Consider the following 19,507-nt stretch of genomic DNA (forward strand, 5'->3'; position numbering starts at 1 on the left):
CAGAGAAGATCCACAAGTCTCTAATATCAGGGGTGCTGTTTTACAGGCCTGCTTTTCAGACAACGCTTTTGAAATATTCATGTTAATGGAGCATGAGAGAAATAGCATTGTCTGGGCTATGAGGGAAAAAAACAAACAATAATTGTAATGATAATAATTATGCAGATGATTTCACAACAGGGGCATAAACAGATCTAACTATGTCTGTTTGCTTTATGCTTTCAAGCTTGTCGTAGAGTCGGGATGCGTTATATAAGTTAATATCAGGACATACATTAAAGTCATGCAACTGGATAATTACTTACATTACAATGGGCATCATGTTCTTTTTGCTCCCCTGCACAGATCCTAAGTGGTTCATACCGAGGTCCGACCAGCGGGTAATACCATCCGTTTAGCGACAGCATCAGATTGCAGCAATTTGTACTAGTGCAGTGAATTACATGAGGTACACGGAGGCACTGGAGTGGTTAAAAGTGACACACAAAAAATGGGACAATGGGCCTCACCAAATGAAAAGCATTCCAGTTTTGGCTGAAGTGATATCTGCCGATGGTGTTTGGGAAGTAGATGTGCTTGATTAAATGGCACACTAACATGCAAAATATGAATGACTATGATTGAAAAACTGGGTGCTGCATTTTTAACAGCCGTGAATCACCTGTATTAACAACAGCATGCATGTGTTACCTCATCCTCAATGTGCTAATTTGGTACTTTTTTATGTAAAAGACTTAAAACAAGTAATAATGACAGCAAAACATTGATTTTCTTCTTTGTCAGCTCAGAGCTCATTTTCATCTGTAGTCCCTTTAGCAAACCTTTCTAAGAAAAAAATATGTATTAAGGTAGACAATCTCACAATCAAAATCAAAATCAGCTGTAAAGACATTAGTATTAAAACAACTGCAATAGCAGAAATAGCAATAGAAAATCATATCCTGTGTGACAGTAAAGGTAAATCACATCAAATCTATTGTAATTTAAACTAATGTAACATTAGAATATTTTTAATATTAATTATTTATTTTACTTTGTGGTGTTTTTATGCTGGATATTGTTGTTTTATGGTGCTTTAAAAAAAAGAATTTGTATCATGTGTGCACATTGTGCATGAGCATGAATGTATGGGTGCCTGTCTGCTATGTGGATATGTAGTTTTATGTTCTATGAAGTACACTCATGTACACATATTTTTGTTTTTTTATACACATAAGTTCTTTTTCTGTGCGGTTGTCAGCTGTGAGCATGAACGCGAGTAAACTCAAACTCAAAGCTTTTTGCGCTGAAAGGGTTTAGTGCAATTATTCATGGAAGATCATCGAGAAGATTTAATAATGCTCTCAGGGAAAGGAAAGGAGAAAAAAATCACCAGAGAGAGGAAGGGCAAAGTTATGTGCAATTTTCTAAACAGGGCAAAATAAAAATTCTCAGAACTCAAAAAATAATGTGTTCTCGGTATTTGTACTGTAACCTGTAAGCCTAAAAGTTTAATGACTCCTTCTTTTCTCCAGCTTGCCCCTAAGATATAACACAATAAGAGATGTGGGGAAAAGATTATAGAATGCATAAATTATTACTTAAACTATTTGTTGTTTTGCTCCAGCATTCATTTTATGCATCAGTTATTGTTATTGTTGGGGCTGAAACCCTTCATATGCAGAATACCGTGCAATGTTGTGACAGAAAAGCAGTGAATACTACACTGCAGCCTCCACTAATGTATGAACCGGCAGTGCAGCCTATTAAGCAGGAAATTGCTCTGAATAGCCATGTGTAGTTTTAGCATTTGGAACCCATGTTGTTTGAACACATGTGTATATGTGTGAGAGAGAGAGAGAGGGAGGCAAAGAGAACGAGAGACTGTGCATGAACCGTGTGCTTCACGGTGCTGACAAATTTTTGCACACACACTTGGAGAATAACAGCATAGCCTGCATGATGCGCAGTGAGCGGGCCAGTGAAAGGATTTGGGCCACGTGTTGCAGGCTCCCATGGCACCGGCATGAATCACACTCGTCCTTGTCGGGTCTTTGTCTCTTACAGTGAATGTTATCAGAGCAGATGACTAAACACTCGAGGGAAAAAACTCTGCTTTCTTGAATAGACGCAACCTTGAAATTCAGTTAATTCAGGGCGGCTCAGCGTGGATGGGAAAACTGCTTTGGTTTAAATCGGTGTTTTCACTTAAAGACCCACTTTAACCGCAGTCTAGGAACACCTGAGGGTCAGTCATGCATTGTAAGCTGGTTCACCTTTCATGTTCCATTAAAATTCTTACCCTGACAGTGGAATTTGCTGGTCCGCTCAAGTGGCTCACATCCACCAAATTTGATCCGTTAAGTCCTTCCCCGTCACAAGAACGAGAGCCTCACCAGGAGTGTGCTGATCCAAAAAAAAAAAAAAAAAAAAAAACAACCACATGATTTTGAGATGAAAAATTGCTTTTAAAGATGCACAACACATTTATTTTTGGTTTCAATATCAACTCTCTTCCCAGCCTCCTGGCTTCCAAAATGCGGGAACTATTTTCTGCCCTAGAGCTTTATTTATAGGTCAGCAAGCTTCACTGTTACAAGAGACATTTTACCCCCTCTTCACAAAATAAAATTCACCTGGAGGCATAAAACATATTTGATAACACAGCTTATAAAGTTTTACATGAAGTTATACTATTTATACCACAACTACAGTTTGTTGCATTTGTGAAATTATAGTATGACAATAGAGAAAACTGTTGACATTTTATTGCTATTTTTGTCTGTTATGATAAAGGAAAACACCAAACTCTTATGAAGAGGAGAAAAAATACACTTCCCATATTTATGGAAAGTGAATAAAATGAAAAATAGCACACTTTGAGATAATAAAACATATAGCTGGATAGAGTAAACATAAAAAAACAGGCCAGTTTGTATTTAATTATGACACCACATCCCGCAACCCTTGTGAGGATAAGCGGTTTAGAAGATGAATGAATGAATGAATGAATGAATGAATGAATGACGCCACATGAGAAGACAGGGAAGCCGGCTGGCCTTGGCAGAGAGAGCGAAAGAATCTGTCCACGCAGAATTAAACTCTCTGTTTAATCCGAGACTTTTTTGGATTTATCTATGGTTAGCTAACCAGGAGCCGGGGCCAAGGCCGGGGCAGGGGCCAAGGCTGGGGGCCAGGGCAGGGGGTCAGAAACTGCAGATTACCCCCCTGCAGGGAAAGGCGCTGGGCTGTACATGTAGTAGGATGTGATCAGTGTTGGGCAAGCTACTTGTAAAATGTAGTGAGCTAAGCTACCAGTTACACACAGCATGCCTCACATAATAACAAAAACCAGGTGGTGTGGATGTACTAATGTGGGGGAAGTGTGTATATATGTTAGTCTGTGTGTGTGTGTGTGTGTGTGTGTGTGTGTGTGTGTGTGTGTGTGTGTGTGTGTGTGTGTGTGTGTGTGTGTGTGTATGTGTGTGTTTTCCGCTGCAGCAGACAGTTAGCACAGGTACAGTGGTGGAAAAAACTTTTCGGACACCCCATGCATTTGTGAAGTATTGCATTAACAAATCACTCTTAGGTCTTCAAGTGCAATTTTCTTTTAGTACAGTCACAGCCAAAATACTAAACAAATCCTAAAAAAGCCATTAAAAACTTAAAATTGTTTGGTTCCATAAAAATACATAAGAAATTTTGAGTATTGGGTCATTTTGGTACCAGTGATGAAGGTCGTTCTTTTTATTAAAAGACACAGTTTTTGTTGCCAAGCTTGGTGTCTATATAAAGCCAGCACATTTGAAAGTTCTTCAGACACAGAAATGGCTAAAACAAGGAACCTAACGCAGGAAACACGCCTGAAGATGAAGATTAAACTGTCAAGAATTTAGTTTTGTTAGTTTTTCTTGTAAACAATAAACCAAAAAATATAATTTGTTTGTATCTGTCTAATGCAGCCACACCTTTTGAAACACAAAAAAGATTTTTCCACAAATATTTCTCGATAATATTTGAGATTGTGAGATTGTGTAAAATTTTAAGGGTGTCCGAAAACTTTTTTCCACCACTGTATGTGACGTCACAAAGAAGACCGTCTGTCGGCTGCACGTACAGGGCCGCTGCTCCTGGTTAGATGTCAAACCGCAGCAAAAGTTCCGCTGCGTTTAAGGTTGAGAAATGCCTGGGAAAATGTAGCTTCTGTGGATGCTACCGTGCTATTTGATCAGTAAAACAGTTTCATTACTGAAAAACAGCGACGTCACGACCACACTACTGAGAAATGAAGTTAAACTAGTAACGCCGCTACTGCCCAACACTGGATGTGATGCATACTTTTGTTGATGAAACATTAAAGGATTTTTTTTGTTGTTGTTGTTTCAGTGTCACAGTAGCATCTCAATTTCTCAAGAAAATTCTCCAAAGTGCAACAAAAAATAAATAAAAACAACCAAAAGGAGTGCCACTACAGCAGAAAGTTGTTCCAAGGGAGCAGGAAAGAGCTTTTATTGTGAAACAAGACAAACACGTGTCATTGTGCATCCTTCAAAACTATTTTTTCAGCTTTGAGTCTCCTCTCAAAATCATGTAGTTTCCATATCTACTTGGTTCATTTTGGAGCTGTACACTCCCGGATGAAGCTCTCATTCTTGCGTTCTCGCTCTTGCATTAACCAGTTGTAACCACTAGGGGCGTAAGTGTCCATTCAGTGCATCAGCGCATTGATACCAAATGCTTTGAACTGACTGATTCATGATTCGTAAAAAAAAAAAAAAAAAAAAAAAAAAAGACCCTGATCTGACAGAATATTACAAAGTGCAGCTTTTTTTTGGTAATAATGTTTTTGTTATATAGAATAAATATGTTGTCTGATTTTTTTTCACTATTAAACGTATTTACCTAACGGTGATAAACTTTTTGCCAAAAGTCCTGAATCATGTGGTTGACTTGAACCACCTCATCTTTCCAACCTCAGCTCAAATTGATTAGCCCCAAAACATAAAAAAATTCATTCATACCAACGGTTGAATCATGACATGAACTAGTCCCCGAGTCTCCAGCTCCTTTTCTTAGCTCCTTGGCCTCATCACAAGACTGCCTTGTTTTTCTCCTCCTCGCTATCATTCACCCGGCTAATAACACCATCATCCATCATTCGAAATGAATACTTGTCAAGTGAAGTATCCGAGGTGTATTTTCACACTCGGCGCGAGGGGCTCGATACTGTCCTTGCCAGCGTGAGTGGAAAGTACAGTTTCTCTTTCATTCTCAGAGCAGCTTTTCAACAGCAAAGACAGACAAAAAATATATATATAATAAAATCTTGTTCTCCACAGGTGCTATCTCACTGCAAAAACTCTTCATCAAGGTCAAAATCCTCTGCTTATTGCACACTTGCTCTTGTTATCTGGACTATATCATAACATACTGCTATATGCTATGTGTGCAGATTTTAACCAGGTGGATGGAATGCCATTGAGAATCAATAGATGGCATTTAAATAAAAAAAAAAAGAAGTAAATGAAGGCTGAATGAAGCTGTTAGTGTATTGCTGAGAGTCTTGAAGGACCAGAAATGACGCAGAGATGACGATAACTATCTGTTCCAGTGAGGGACAGATAAATATCATCATTAATAATTAAAAATCAGTGACATAATGTCCAAATTCAAGATTAAAACAATTAATCTGCTGAGGAGACCGTGGAGTTTGGAGCGATGGGCGTGAAAAAGGAGCGGAAAAAGCTTTTGGCGGTGCTGTCCCAAGGCGGCCCATTTAAGCGCTGGCGTTATGATTTTGTCCAGATGAATTTTTCATGCACAAGTCGTGTGCAGGGGAGGCCTTGTGGTGCCTGAGATGCTCCGGGGAGAGAGAAGCTCACCCCTTTGTTTCCTCCAGTGGACGAGCACACGACCCACACCGAGGTGCAGAATATCAATGCGGCTCTTGGCAACCAGAAATGAATCACAATATCACAATGCAGCTCTTCAAGTCTCACCAGCGATCACACATCTCAGGAGGCACCGAGAAACTGTATTCCTATTTTTCACAAAAGGATATGTATATATATATATATATATATATATATATATATATATACGAGAATACAAAAAAAACAAAAAAAACAAAAAACATTGATTGATCTGGGCATCTGAGCAGGAAGGGTAGCTAAACTGTTAATTTTCTAAAAGTAAAAAAAAGAACATTTTATACATAACTATGAAACTGTAGCATAAATTATTTACGTCTGAATTTTCTCAGTGTCTCAGGCTCAGCAAGAGAATCCTTGCTGGTACTCTGCAGTGAAGCTGGCAGTGCTGCAATGGTATAAAGTTACATTATCAATACAACATTACTGAAAATAAGCATTGTCATATATGGTTTTGATGGCTTTATGTTTTAAGTGTTAAGTGCTTTGTTAAGTGTTCTGTACTTTTGATGTTGGCGCTAACATGTTTGAATCATAAATTATACATTTAATGATATCTATAATTTTAATGAATGCATAACTGCCAATAGTAACCAAGTTTATGAGGGTTAAAATGAGTCTGTCTTCACATTTTAGTTGCATTTGCAGGCTTTCTGAAATCCCTACCTTTTGTCTAGCCCTGTAGTCTGTTAAAATGGACTTTGACATTTTCTTTGATAATTCCCTTTTTTGGACCTTAGCTGGCAAAAAGGTCTCCTGTGAAACAATTTGCAACAGAAAATAAATGTCTGTATGATATATATGTGAGATATGATGTTTAGGTGATACATGAACACCTGAATGACCTGATACATATGGCAGTTGACTTTTTAGTGCTAAAAAATGGCAGTCGATACTCAAGAGTGATGACATGCAATTTGCAAATCTGAGAGAGGAAAAGATCATGGTAAACATCTGAAATAAAATGGTGTTGATGTGCGTATTTGGTCCCAATTTCATGCGAGCGCCAGTGAGGGCGTGAGCTTGAAATTTTTGGGGCATTTATTTATTAATAAAATGCATAATATGGTTTTTAACTATATCAACTCAACAACTCGATTTTGATAGACACGCGTGCGCATTTCGCTCCAATGTTACCAACAACAATGTGTTGCAATTTACGGTTTAAAGGAAAGCGGAAATTATTAGAACGGATGGATGATGCAGTAATAACCAGTTACAGAGTCAAGCAAATGACACATGAACATGCTTACAATATTACCAACAAAATGTTGGAATTTACCGTGAGATCGGAGCTATTCGGACGTGCCACAGGGTGATGCAAACACACAGCAATGTCACCAGCTAGCCTACATGGTCAATGAAATGACACACAAACATGCCCAACTGCCCATCAGGCTACGCACCAAAGTGATAAACGTCAGAGAACACCTCTTTTTCATAACACCTGCAATAGCCTAAATCAATGAAACATGCCAGGTTACTCAGTTGAAGTTGTATTTTCACCCATTTTTATTGGCACGATGCAGATGAAAGAACAAACTAATGTTAACCTTCCCGTGCTAGCTAGCCAGCTAACGACGTTAACGGTAGCTAGCTGTCAAGTGAATGACTTGCAGTTGCCGCTGAACATTTCAAGCGAGCTCGCTACGTAGCTACTCGTGTTGCGCATGCGTCTTCTGAAAAGCTGATTCGCAGACAGCTTATTTTCCATTCAAAACGCCCACGTACAGGAAACACCGGCTACAACACTACTGTAAAGCTGTCAACTTTCCAGCATTTCGCCAGCAAATTGAGATAGATACGTGTGTATATAGGCAGCGGTTTGCAACCAAAATGATAGAAATATGGTATATTATACAAGGACACACTAGGAGACCAACATTTTAAAGATTTTAATTGAAGGGCTTGGGCATGCACTGCATTTATAGCTTATTATGACCGCTCGCCCCTGCTACATCATCATCTTCATTGTCAGAGCTTGTAGCTGGCGAGCAAACATGCGCACTTGGCCTCTTTCTCCTTTGACCACGACCACACTCTTGAGCTGAAGAGGTCGGTGCAGAGTTTTCTCTCTCCAGAGTTTCTAAGCCCTTTAAAATATTTGATCTGTTCCCTTTAAGAGAGAGTAACAAAAAAAATAGACAGGCAGTGAAAGAAAGCAGAGAGAGAGACAGTCAGAGAGAGAGAGCGAGAGAGAGAGTTAGGTTGGATGTGGTATTCTCTACTGGCTTACAGTCAAGTACACATTAGACAATTGTTTTATATCAAATTTAGATGTTAGAATTTTAGATCCACAAACCGATCTGTAATATCTTAGCTGGGCTTGTTACATCCTTATAGAAAATGTCACATATACTGTTGACTGTGCAGGTTCCATTGGCAATACATGACTCGTGTGCAACCGGAATATTGCGGATATTCGGAATAATACAGGAATATGGTGTGCATGTAAACGTGCGCAATGTCCTAGGTGTGATACAGAGCACAATGAACAAGAGAATTTGAAGACAGGTAACTATTTTATAAGCCTTTCTCTAACAGACCAAATTAGGACTATCTTACAAAGAGAAGGTTGTGATCTCCCAAGTGAAAATGATGGCCTTAGGGACATAAACAATGGAGCAATGTACAAGACTCCCCCTCTAGGGAAACATGACATATAATTACTTTGGAACTGTGATGGGGTATTTAAAGTTAAGTATTAAGTATTTAAATCATTGTCATACACTGTGGCCAATCAGGTGTGTTATAAATGAACTGCCAGCCAAAATTCGTTTTAAAAATATTCTTCTAGCAGGTGTTTGGTTTGGAAAGGGCAAACCAGACCTCAAACAGTTTGTAGATGATATTGAGAAAATCAATACATATGGAAGGACTCAAAAACAGGTACAGAGAAGGTCTCAAAAGTCTTTCCAGTATTTTGTTCCTGTTAGGGTTAGGGTTAGATGCATGCTTCAAGGCATACACCAATTCAATGGTGCATATGGCTGGTATATAGGAACATGTAAAGACCAGGTTGACCAGAGGTTGCTGTCCATTTGCCCTCATCTGTCAGAATGTATGGGCCCCTGTGGTGCATGTCTGCATTCTCTTTTGAGGGACACAATCAGACACTGAAAAAATTGTGTCATGGCACTAACTACATACCCAGTTTAGCACACTCCAGTCCATACCTGAGTTTCTGAAGCTGTCTCAGACTATATCTAGCGGTGAAACATCACACAGAGTTAACAGGCTAGTTAATGACTGGGTTTGTAGATACCCACTAATCACAAAGGCAAAAAAGCTGAATGACATTGTGCTGCTGGGATGCCCCCATCAGAAAATACTCAAGCAAAGTGAAAGGGCAATCATCTTTCCAATTTGCAGTATAACAGAAGATGAGAATGCCACAACTGAAACCTATGGGAGAGCAATTCCAAAAGGAAAAGTGTTCACAACAGAACAGTATGGAAAACGTCATACACACAACAGCTTTACAGTTGAGCTGCGAAACGGTTGTGTTGGTATCATAAAGTCCATTGTTAATATCACCAAAAAACAAACAAACCATCCAGTGTTTCAAATACAGCTGTTTCATACAGAGAATGCCAGTTTTGCCTCTGTATCTCTATCACTTTTCAAGGCTGTAGTGTTAACAGAAAAAAAAATAGCTGTGAAGTCCGGTGACATTGTCTGAAAGGTTGTTTTCATTGGGCAGTGTAACAGAAAGGTGTGCTATATTTTGTTGCAGCCTAACAGCATAGACAGCATGGGGGTTTGACCGGAAATGGGTGGGGCTTAACCGGTATGTTATTTAAGCCTGAAATTGATATGAGTTGATCAGAAGTTGCTATATTTATTGTTTATTGTAAAAACTTTTTTTCAGAATAGCCTCAGAATTGAGCTTCAGACCAATGTTTTTGATCACAATAGTAAATGAAGTATTTACAGAACAATTTTTTTATAAACACAGAACATGAATATTCTTAAGTGCATCTAACTCTGCTCAAAAGCAGCACGTCTCTTAACAACCAAGTTTAGCAGAAACTGTACTGACTATCAGTGATTACAAACCAAGGGAAGAGCGAGCTGTCACACCTGAGTGAGTGACAGCTGAGGTTGTCCCTGTGTGTGTGTGTGTGTGTGTGTGTGTGTGTGTGTGTGTGTGTGTGTGTGCGTGTGAGCGGGGCACATGGCATAGGGGAGGGGTGCTGTGTGTGACTGGCCTATCACACAACGTGGACACAGTCAGCTACCCAGTGGGGATTTTCATTCATCATGAGCACGGATATTGACTCATATTACTCGGATCATACTCGTACTCGGCAAAAGTGCGTTGTCCGTACTCGTTTCAGCCGAGTATCCGGCTCAACCCTAGTTACTAGTTGCTACATTCTTCCCTTCGCTGCTAATCCACAATACTGGATTATCTCTACATTCACTTACTTACAAGTGAAACAGCTCCCAAAATAATATTTTAAGCACATGAATGGACATGAAGTGGATTATGCCAATATATGAAGCAACAAGTCCCAGTGCCTGTTTTTTGATTAATTTAAACACCTCTTTCCCAGTTATTTCAAAAAATAAAATAGAATTGGAAAGTAGATGTGGCGTAGCGTCTTCAGGAAACTTCTGCATAGCAACCTTGACCGGGACTTGTTTTTTAATTTGGCATCATCCACTTTTCCATTATCCACTGTTAGTGATCATTTATGTGCTAAAGGTATTATCTTGAGAGCTGTTTGCTATGGAAGTGACTGGAGAAACACAAACACAATATTCTGGACCAGCAGCCCAGGGGGGCACAGAGCATCTCATTAGGATATTTCACCACCATGTGAGCTCATATCTCACCCAGGTAACTATACAAGCCAGCACTCTACCACAGTTCAGCTTTGCTTTGCAGCATCTCCCCTCCCTCAGTAACAACTGTCAAGGTGCCGTTCAGCAGAACACTGAACCTCAAACTGCTCTAGTGCAACTGCTCAGTGGCCACCAGTAGAAACAGAGTCAACTGCCCTTGTATAAATCAAAGATGAAGTAAGAGGAAGTGTAAGGAAGTCTCTCATGCTCCACATAGTCACTTTTTATTTGGATAGCAACTCACTACTTACTATAGTGAACCAGCAGAAATCCTATATGATTCCTATTATGATATCTAGAGCAACAAATCACATTTCCACCCACAGAGCTGCTAAAAATAGAATCAGTTACATTTTTGACCATTTAAAACTTTGATCAGCTGAAAAAAAGGAGGCTTTAGAGCTGGCATGTAAGCTGGCAGAGAGACTCTACCACATACATGGATAGTGACCAGTCAGCAGTGGGTCTCCTAAAGGAGTGCAGAAACTTTGCCAGGATTTCCTCAATAATGTTTTTCATGAAAAGGACAAGCTGTAGGCTATCTCTACAGGAGGAGGTCTAAATCTAGTCCTTGTTGAAGTGCAACACTCAGTGTCTGGGTTTGTACACACTGACCTCTACTGGGATTAGTATGAAAGTGCTACTGTCACTCCTGGCCTGGGGCCGTATGTCTCAAGGGTGTGAAAGTATAAAACAAGTAAGTTCTGTAAAAACCATGACTTTTTTTTTTTTAAGAGTGCCACAAGTAAGGTTTTTGAAAAGGCTTGTCAGTGCAGGTAACGATATGAGCACAATATATTGTTGACGTCATGTTCATCAATACAAACAGCGCCATCATGTGACAAAAAAAAAAAAAAAAAAACTTGTAACTTTACATGGAAAAGAAAGATATGATCAGTTTCATAGTTCAAAACATTTTCTCAGATTTTACTATTTCTTCGGCAGCGATTTAAGGGCCAAATATTTAAAAAAAAGAAAAACAAACCAGTGGTTGGGGCCGGGCAATTTTAGGCAGTTCTGAGCAACAAGTTGAAGAATAGAAAAATGAAAAGAAAAGTGGCATTCTAATGTGTGTTTTGCATCAGCTGAGGCTTGAACTCACAATCTTTGAGACCAAGAACCATCTTCTTTTATCGCACTGAACTAATTGGGAAGAGTCAGTTTATGTGAGGCTTCACAAATTGACTCAGACAGTCACATGATATCAGCCACTAATGCATGGAAAGGCAGATTTCAAACCACTGTTAAAAAAAAAAAAAAAAAAAAAAAAAAAAAAAAAAAAAAAAAATCAGTCATCCAGACAAAATTCTGAAAATACAGATCTTGCATCTAGACAGCATGGAGATGTTTTTTTTTTTTTTTTATAACAATGATCGATTTGCTCCATAAGTGAAAAACTGATGTTTAAGTGTAAAGTGTACAGATGTTTCTTTCGTATTGGGGCTACATTTTGATGAAAGTTGCAAAGCTGTAGCACATATGGTTGATTTATTATAAATTTTCAAAGTTTTGAAATTTAGAGGCTTGCTGTAGTGCCACCATCAGGACTATTGGCTTGTGCAAAGTTTAGTGATTTTTCGTGCATGAGAAGTAGGAATTCCTCGAAAGAAAGAAAGAAAGAAAGAAAGAAAGAAAGAAAGAAAGAAAGAAAGAAAGAAAGAACACGCAGGAATAAACGATGAACGATTGCTTGTGGCTCGATTGGTTTCTCCTGGCTGCTGCCGCTCTCCTCTCGATTGCTTCTGTCTGTCCGGAGAGTTTTGAACATGGCGGCTACACCAGCAACAAATCATCACAGCTGCTCCCGTTGGGTGTGTACATCACGAATTTTTATTTTTGTGGCCTTTAAATAACTAATTATTAGTTAATTAACAAAGCTCAGTGTGTATTTTCGGGGCTTTAACAAAAGCAGAACGGCGTTAGCCATGTTTTGCTAGCTAGCGTTAGCTAGCATCATGCTCGCAGGGTGGCAGACATCGCAGCTTAACATGTAATAAAATGTTTTGTTTTAGCTGGAACTGAAAATAAACTCAATATTCGTGAAGTTAGATTAATTGTACTTGTACCGTTCAACTGTATTTATTCTTGCCAGCTTTTGCAATGCAACTCAAATTAATCAAAACATCCGGTTCAAGCGTGAGAAAGTGAAACCTGTTAGCTAGCGATGATTGTGAGGTATATTTATTTTAATATTATTATTATTTTAATCTTTCAGAGCTTGTGGACAAATGTATCGGCTCCCGAATCCACATCGTGATGAAGACCGACAAAGAGAAAGTTGGCACCTTGCTGGGTTTCGACGACTTTGTCAGTATCCCTCCCAGATTATGGTTTAATTTGCAGATGATGACAGTTTATGCGATTTGACTTTTATTTATTTATTTATTTTTACATTGAGTTGAGCGTTTGTGTAAAGCTAAAGAAAAAGGCTTGTTTTGAATCTTGTGTGACACGGGAGCAGTTTGTGTTAAATAAATGAATTGCAGTTACTGGAAGATGCTGGTGTATTTTTTTCTTCCATCATTTGGTTTTGCTGGGTTGTTTTTTGTACTGGAACAACATCAAGAAAAGTGTAATCAGCAGCTGGTAAATTTGAAAGTTTCCGTGCTTTAAGTTATGTAAATTTACAGTTCGATAAAGGTTTTGGAAAGGTGACCAAAGGAGCATTAACACTGCTCAACACTGACTGACCAAAATCAAACAGCAGGTGGAGCCAAACCTGGATCAAGTTCATACTGAGGATGTTTTATTTAATTTGAACAAGCAAAACTGAAAGACAAAACTTGTTTCACGGTTTATTTACAAGCATATTCAACATGACTTTAATAGAAAAAAAAGGTTGAATGATACTGAGTGAACCGGATAGGAAAGAAATCTGTCAAGAGGAGCGAAGGTGGGTAAATCTGTTCTTGTGTCTCCGGCAGATGAGCCTTCTCTCCAGCTTTAGTACATTGACGGTTTCTCCTCGCCTTTGGGATTGGTCACTTTCAAGATTCTTGCTGATGATATCATAAAGTTCAGCCTAGTGTGAACAGATTAGAACAAAAAATCCGCATAAACATTCTTGTCTGAGATGGTTTAGTTAAATTTCGAATGCCGGTCGGCTCACTTACATAGAAACCGTGGATGTCGAGGACAATCACTCTGATCTCGATGTAGATCGCCTCATCCTTACAGACGGGAGAGCGGTAGTCCATCTGGGGAGAAAGATGCAGGCAGCAGTGGCAGTTTATATTAGAAATATCTTTGTAAGAATGATTCATTACAGGCCTCAGACATCAGGAAGACTTACCACACGAGTCTCTTTGGAAGCTTTGGCAACAGCATCTCCCCTCTCTGAGAAATACCTGTGCAGTTCAACAGATGTTTTCATGAGTCCACATGCACACAAGAAACTTAAACTACATGACATTTACACAGGTTTCGCCAGTTCCTACTTGTTAATGTTGGTCTGAAAGCCTTTTTCCTCTCAGGTGTTACAAATGTACACATGTGGTATGTGAAGTGCTTTGAATAAGAATATGTTCACCAAACGTAAGGTGAACATATTCTCCCCCCACAACAGTGAAAGACAACAACACTTTAATATGAAAACAATCACTCAAATAGGAACAGCAGTATTAAATACTTAACTGGAACATCAATAATAACACAAATAAATACTTGTTTTTTACAATGGTTCAAGTACTTCACTCTTTGAAGTACCCTCTCCCCTCCGCCCCCTCCCCCGCAACACTGCTGTATGACAACAGTTGGTTTAATATGAAAACAATCACTCAACTAGAAACAGCAGTGTTAAATACTTAACTGGAACATCTCTTTCAAGTGAAAAAAATAATAAATAATAATAACTACAATAAATACTTGTTTTATACATTGCTTCAAGTACTTCACTCTTTCATGTATCTCACCTAAAACTTAACATGTCTGGACTTTTTTGCAGCAAAGGGATCAATGGTATCGTCAAATGATACCTGCCTGGACACCTCATGATTGATGCTTATTAATGCAAGTTCATTCAGTTGCTCTTGAGACATGGTGGATCTCAGGTATGTTTTGATCAGCTTCAATTTGGAGAAGCTTCTCTCTGCAGCAGCAACTGTCACTGGAATAGTAACAGCTATCCTCAGGGCCACCCACATGTTAGGATAGACTTCCTTCAGTTTCTGCTCCTGTAAGAAACTGAGAAGTTTGAAGGTGGTCATCTTAGATTTTGGCAAATCTGGGAAATTCTCCAACTCCAGTGCCAGTTCCTTCCAGTTCAGGTCTGACTGCTCACTGCAGCTCAGGATGTTGCCAAGTGCTTCACACTGCTTTTTTAGCTCCTCATTGGGCAGGTCAGGGAAGTGGACAAGCACACTAAACTTCTTCTCAACTGCACCCAAAGTCTGAAATCTTTCCTGCAGTGACACAATGGAGACATCCACCACCACATTGAAAAAGGAAATCTCTATTTTCTGTAGTGCAGCACTCACTTCCTCGTCAGGAGCCTCTTAGTTGTTCAGCCTCTTCTGCTTGAGAACAGCTTCCACATTCATCTCCTCACACATTTCTTCAGCAGACATTTGGGCAGAAGCAAATCCAGTGTCTGTAGATGACAAGAGAGGCCTCAGTTTTCCTCAGCAGGTCAACTGCAACATCCATCTGCATTGTTTCTGACTGTAATAATTTGCTGACATGATGAATTGTGGTCAGGATGTCATGCCATACCACAGTGCAGATTGAGAAGCGGTAAGATCCAACCTCTTCAGCTAAAGACCATGCCTCGATTTTCATGGCTGGATCTGTGGCTTTGTCCCTCACGTCTAAAAGTGCATCTCTGACTTTTGCAGCCTGGTATCTCACAGCCTCCACACTGTTGATTTGACTCTCCCATCTAGTATCTCACCAGGATTTCAGGGTTGTGGTCATGTTTTTTTTTTTTTTTAAGACGGACCATCTCTGAGTGGAGGAAGAAAACAGTGTGAAAACCTTCTGCAGGTAGCCAAAGTAGCCAGTGGCTTCTGCAGAGCTTTTTGCTGCATCAGCTACCACCATATTCACCGTGTGTGCTCCACATGGCACAAATAAAGCTCTTGGATTTCTTTTCAAGAAGTCTGGCTTGAACTCCTTTACTCTTCCCTTTCATATTTGCACCATTATCATAAGACTGCCCTCTGCAGTCTTCAAAGGGGATGCTGAGCTCTTCAAGTCTCTTCAGAATGAGGGTCGAGAGGCTTTCTCCAGTGGACTCTTCTGCTTCAAGGAACCCCATAAAATGCTCTTTTATTTGTGGGGTGTCCTCAACTGCAATAAGTCGAATGATGACTGCACCCCTGATCTGAGCCATAAAGAGCAACTATAAATCTAAAATGACTGAAAAGTATTTGTTTTCTGTAATTTCCTTGACCACAGCCTCAATAATCTTTCCACCAATGCAATCAATCAGTTCATTTTGATTTTTTTTTTTTCCTAAATAGGATTTATGGTTGGCTCCTCTTTCCACCTCAGAAACCTGCTGCTTCAGTACTGGGTTGAACTTGGCCATGAGCTCTACCTCTTTCAGGAATTTACCATTATTTGGTTGGTGAAGTGTGTCTGTGGTTCCCCTGAGGGCAATGTTTCACTCTGCCAGTGACTGAATTATGGCCACCAACCTGGTCAGGACTTCACGCCACCTCCTCCTTTCAGCCTCTATCAGTGCCATTTCTGCTTTATCTATTGTTTGGCCCTTGTCAACACGAGTCTCCAGTTCCTTCCATGAGTTCATGTGCTTAGAATGTTCTGGACTGTTCTCATGAGTTTTGAGTATGTCACTGCAATTTTTCCAATCACCGACTCCATCACTGATTAGTGTGTATGTTTTTTGTGAGAAGAGCGTGCAACAGAAGCAGTATAGACTGTGTTTTTCTTTGAATATATCACCCAGCTTCTCTTGATCTTCTCCCCATTCACTAATTGTCTGTAGAAGTGGTGGTGATGGCAACGTCTCTCATCTTCTCTTTTAGGAAATTGAAAGTCTGATGTTACCTGATATGGCCCTCTGGTGACTAACTCCACCCTCACTTTATCAGACAGGGATGGCCAGTCAGCAGGATCTAAAGGTGCTGCCTTGAGAGACCCATGTAGTTCAGAATGTGTGACAGACAGGGAGCCCTCAGGCTGTAGAGAGGTGATACTGCACGCTGTGCTTGGTCCTTCACCTGCAATCAAATCAAACATACATGCAAATGCACACAATGATTTACAAATTACAGCACATCAGGCAATAAACACATCTGAAGCATAAATTATGAACAACAGCAGTATTGTTCAGTTACATGGGCAAAAGGTTAATAATCTAGTTATAATATTTTAATTAATATTTATTATTTTTTGATGGGGATAAGTTATTCTACCTGTAATGTGTCCTGTGCACAACTTGAATAAGCAGTCTAATTTGATTAGTATTTAAGTTAGCTATATTCCCTCTGTAAATTGTAATATATTTTATTGTGCAATTGTTACCATATGATACAAGAATGTAGGAAACTTTTAATAATAGTTAATATTGTTAAATGGACATAAACATTCCAGATGTACGGGCCAGGATGATTTCTACATGTTCATTGTGATGTGAACATTATGATAGGAAATTTGTTAATTATTGATAGCATTATACCAAAACTGTGTCTCAATTTGGTCATATTGACATAGGTAATGTGACTGTGCAGCTCTAACACACAATTACAGAACTCACCTGCTTCAGCCAGCCGTTGCATCTGGGGATTGGGTCGCCGAGGCCCTCGCCTTCGACTGCCGCCCAATCCACAAAGCACCAACCCCTTACGGCTTCCCTTGTGGGTGGTGAGCCCGCAGAGGGTTGGACCCACGTCGTCGGTTCGGGCTGGGCCCGGCCACCAGGCGCTCGCTCACGAGCCCCAACCCCAGGCCTGGCTCCAAGGTGGGGCCCCGGCTCCGCCGTACCGGGTGACGTCACGGATCTTGATCTTCTTATCACTGAGAGGAACCAGTTGAGGTGGCTCGGGCATCTGTTTCGGATGCCCCCTGGACCCCTCCCTGGGGAGGTGTTCCGGGCATGCCCCACCGGGAGGAGGCCCCAGGGAAGACCCAGGACACGCTGGAGGGACTATGTCTCTCGGCTGGCCTGGGAACGCCTTGGAGTTCCTCCTGAGGAGCTGGAGGAAGTGTCTGGGGAGAGGGAAGTCTGGGCATCTCTGCTTAGACTGCTGCCCCCGCGACCTGGCCCCGGATAAGCGGCAGAAGATGGATGGATGGATGGATGGACCTGCTTCAGCTTCAGTTTGAAAGGAGGCGGGTGGTGTGCTCGATGTGGTGGTGCTGCTGCTGCTGGACAAAGCCTGAGTCTGACTTGTAGCTGTATTCAAACATACAGTACATCCATACTGTTACACCTCTGCATTAAGTCTGTTGTGTCATATACAGTAGGCACAATACAAATTAACCTTATTTTATTTAACCAAGACCTACATTTAGTTTAATTACTAACAAGTTTGTACTGTAACGTCTTGTAACAATGATAACAATACAATAATGACAACAACAACACCAACAACAAAAACAACATAGCAGTGTATCAGAGACAACAAACAATTGGCTAAACGCACATGCTTCAGAGAGTAGTGTGGATGGATCCGAAGGTGGAGGCCCCTCTCCAGCAGCTGTTGAGGGCGTCTGTAAATACTTTCTGAGTGCATCTGGACAGATATAGAGTAGATTTTCTTATTACTGTACAAGCAAAAAAGCAGCAGATAGAGTAGGCCAAACAATTGCTGCAGGCCCTACATACTACTACTTGCATCAGTGGTGTTTCAAGATAATATTTATTATTACCTTGTTGTGATTATGCATTACTAAAATAAAAGAGGTTGCACTACAATTAATAGTTACACATGCCCAAGTAATTATTTTCCCATATTAGTCACTGAAGCATTGTTTCCATGATGCAGAATAAACAAATGTTTTGAAATGAAATAATGGTCAGCAGTGATAGCTGCTAAGGACTGAAGAAGGATGTTTACGTCATTATCTAGCGCAGGGATACTCAAGTACCTGAACCTGGGGGCCACTTTAGGAAAATGGAAAGGGGCCAGGAGCCAGTTTATAAAATGACAACATTAATGATTACTGTGATTGTGATTACTTCTCTCCTTCATTTGTTTTATTTTCACAAAACTTATCAAAAGGTAAGTGCAATGATAGTCTGTTATGGCTCGGCTTTTCATTTCTATTATGTCCACATTTTTCCTCATTGTTGAATTATTCTGTAACTGTAATTTGCACATTCAACACAAACAACTTTTTACATGAACAACAGATGTACATGAATAGCTTTCTGTCCGTCTGTCTGCTGTCAGGTGGGTTAACACTGAAGATACCTGAGCACATCTCCCTCAGCTGCTTTACAAAGAGTCATTTATGACTTGGCCCACATTCAACACAAATCTTTTCTGAGTGAGGGCAGTCTTGCCTGTTTAGATGAGTTATTAAATATATACTAGTAATGTAATTAATGATAACGCAAGCCCAAACGGAATCCTCGGACTTTTTTCTGATTTTCTGTGGTGATTCAGGAGGAAAATCTGTGGGATTCCTTTTAAGGAATATATAATCAATGTGTTCGGAGCAAAAATAACATTTTTTAACAACATCCTATATTAAAATTGCAGAATGGGTGGGCGGGCGCTGGACGGACAACCCAAATATGGATGCTTGGAGCGCGCACACGCACGCACACACGACACCGA

At 40.0% G+C, this 19,507-nt stretch overlaps 1 long non-coding RNA gene and 1 pseudogene across 1 annotated transcript; one reads left to right on the forward strand and one right to left on the reverse strand.

Annotated features, from left to right (window-relative positions):
• Window positions 1-1,077: 1,077 nt before the first annotated feature.
• On the forward strand, window positions 1,078-13,256 carry LOC115378698 (uncharacterized). The gene is made up of 5 exons (XR_003930155.1): window positions 1,078-1,091; window positions 4,366-4,372; window positions 7,888-7,892; window positions 8,923-8,927; window positions 13,159-13,256. It is a non-coding gene; the product is annotated as an uncharacterized LOC115378698 (long non-coding RNA).
• Window positions 13,257-13,586: 330 nt separating this feature from the next.
• LOC115378697 (proteasome activator complex subunit 2-like) lies at window positions 13,587-16,474 on the reverse strand (annotated as a pseudogene).
• Window positions 16,475-19,507: the final 3,033 nt, after the last annotated feature.

This window comes from Myripristis murdjan, chromosome 20, assembly GCF_902150065.1.
Source record: "Myripristis murdjan chromosome 20, fMyrMur1.1, whole genome shotgun sequence".
NCBI lineage: Eukaryota > Metazoa > Chordata > Actinopteri > Holocentriformes > Holocentridae > Myripristis > Myripristis murdjan.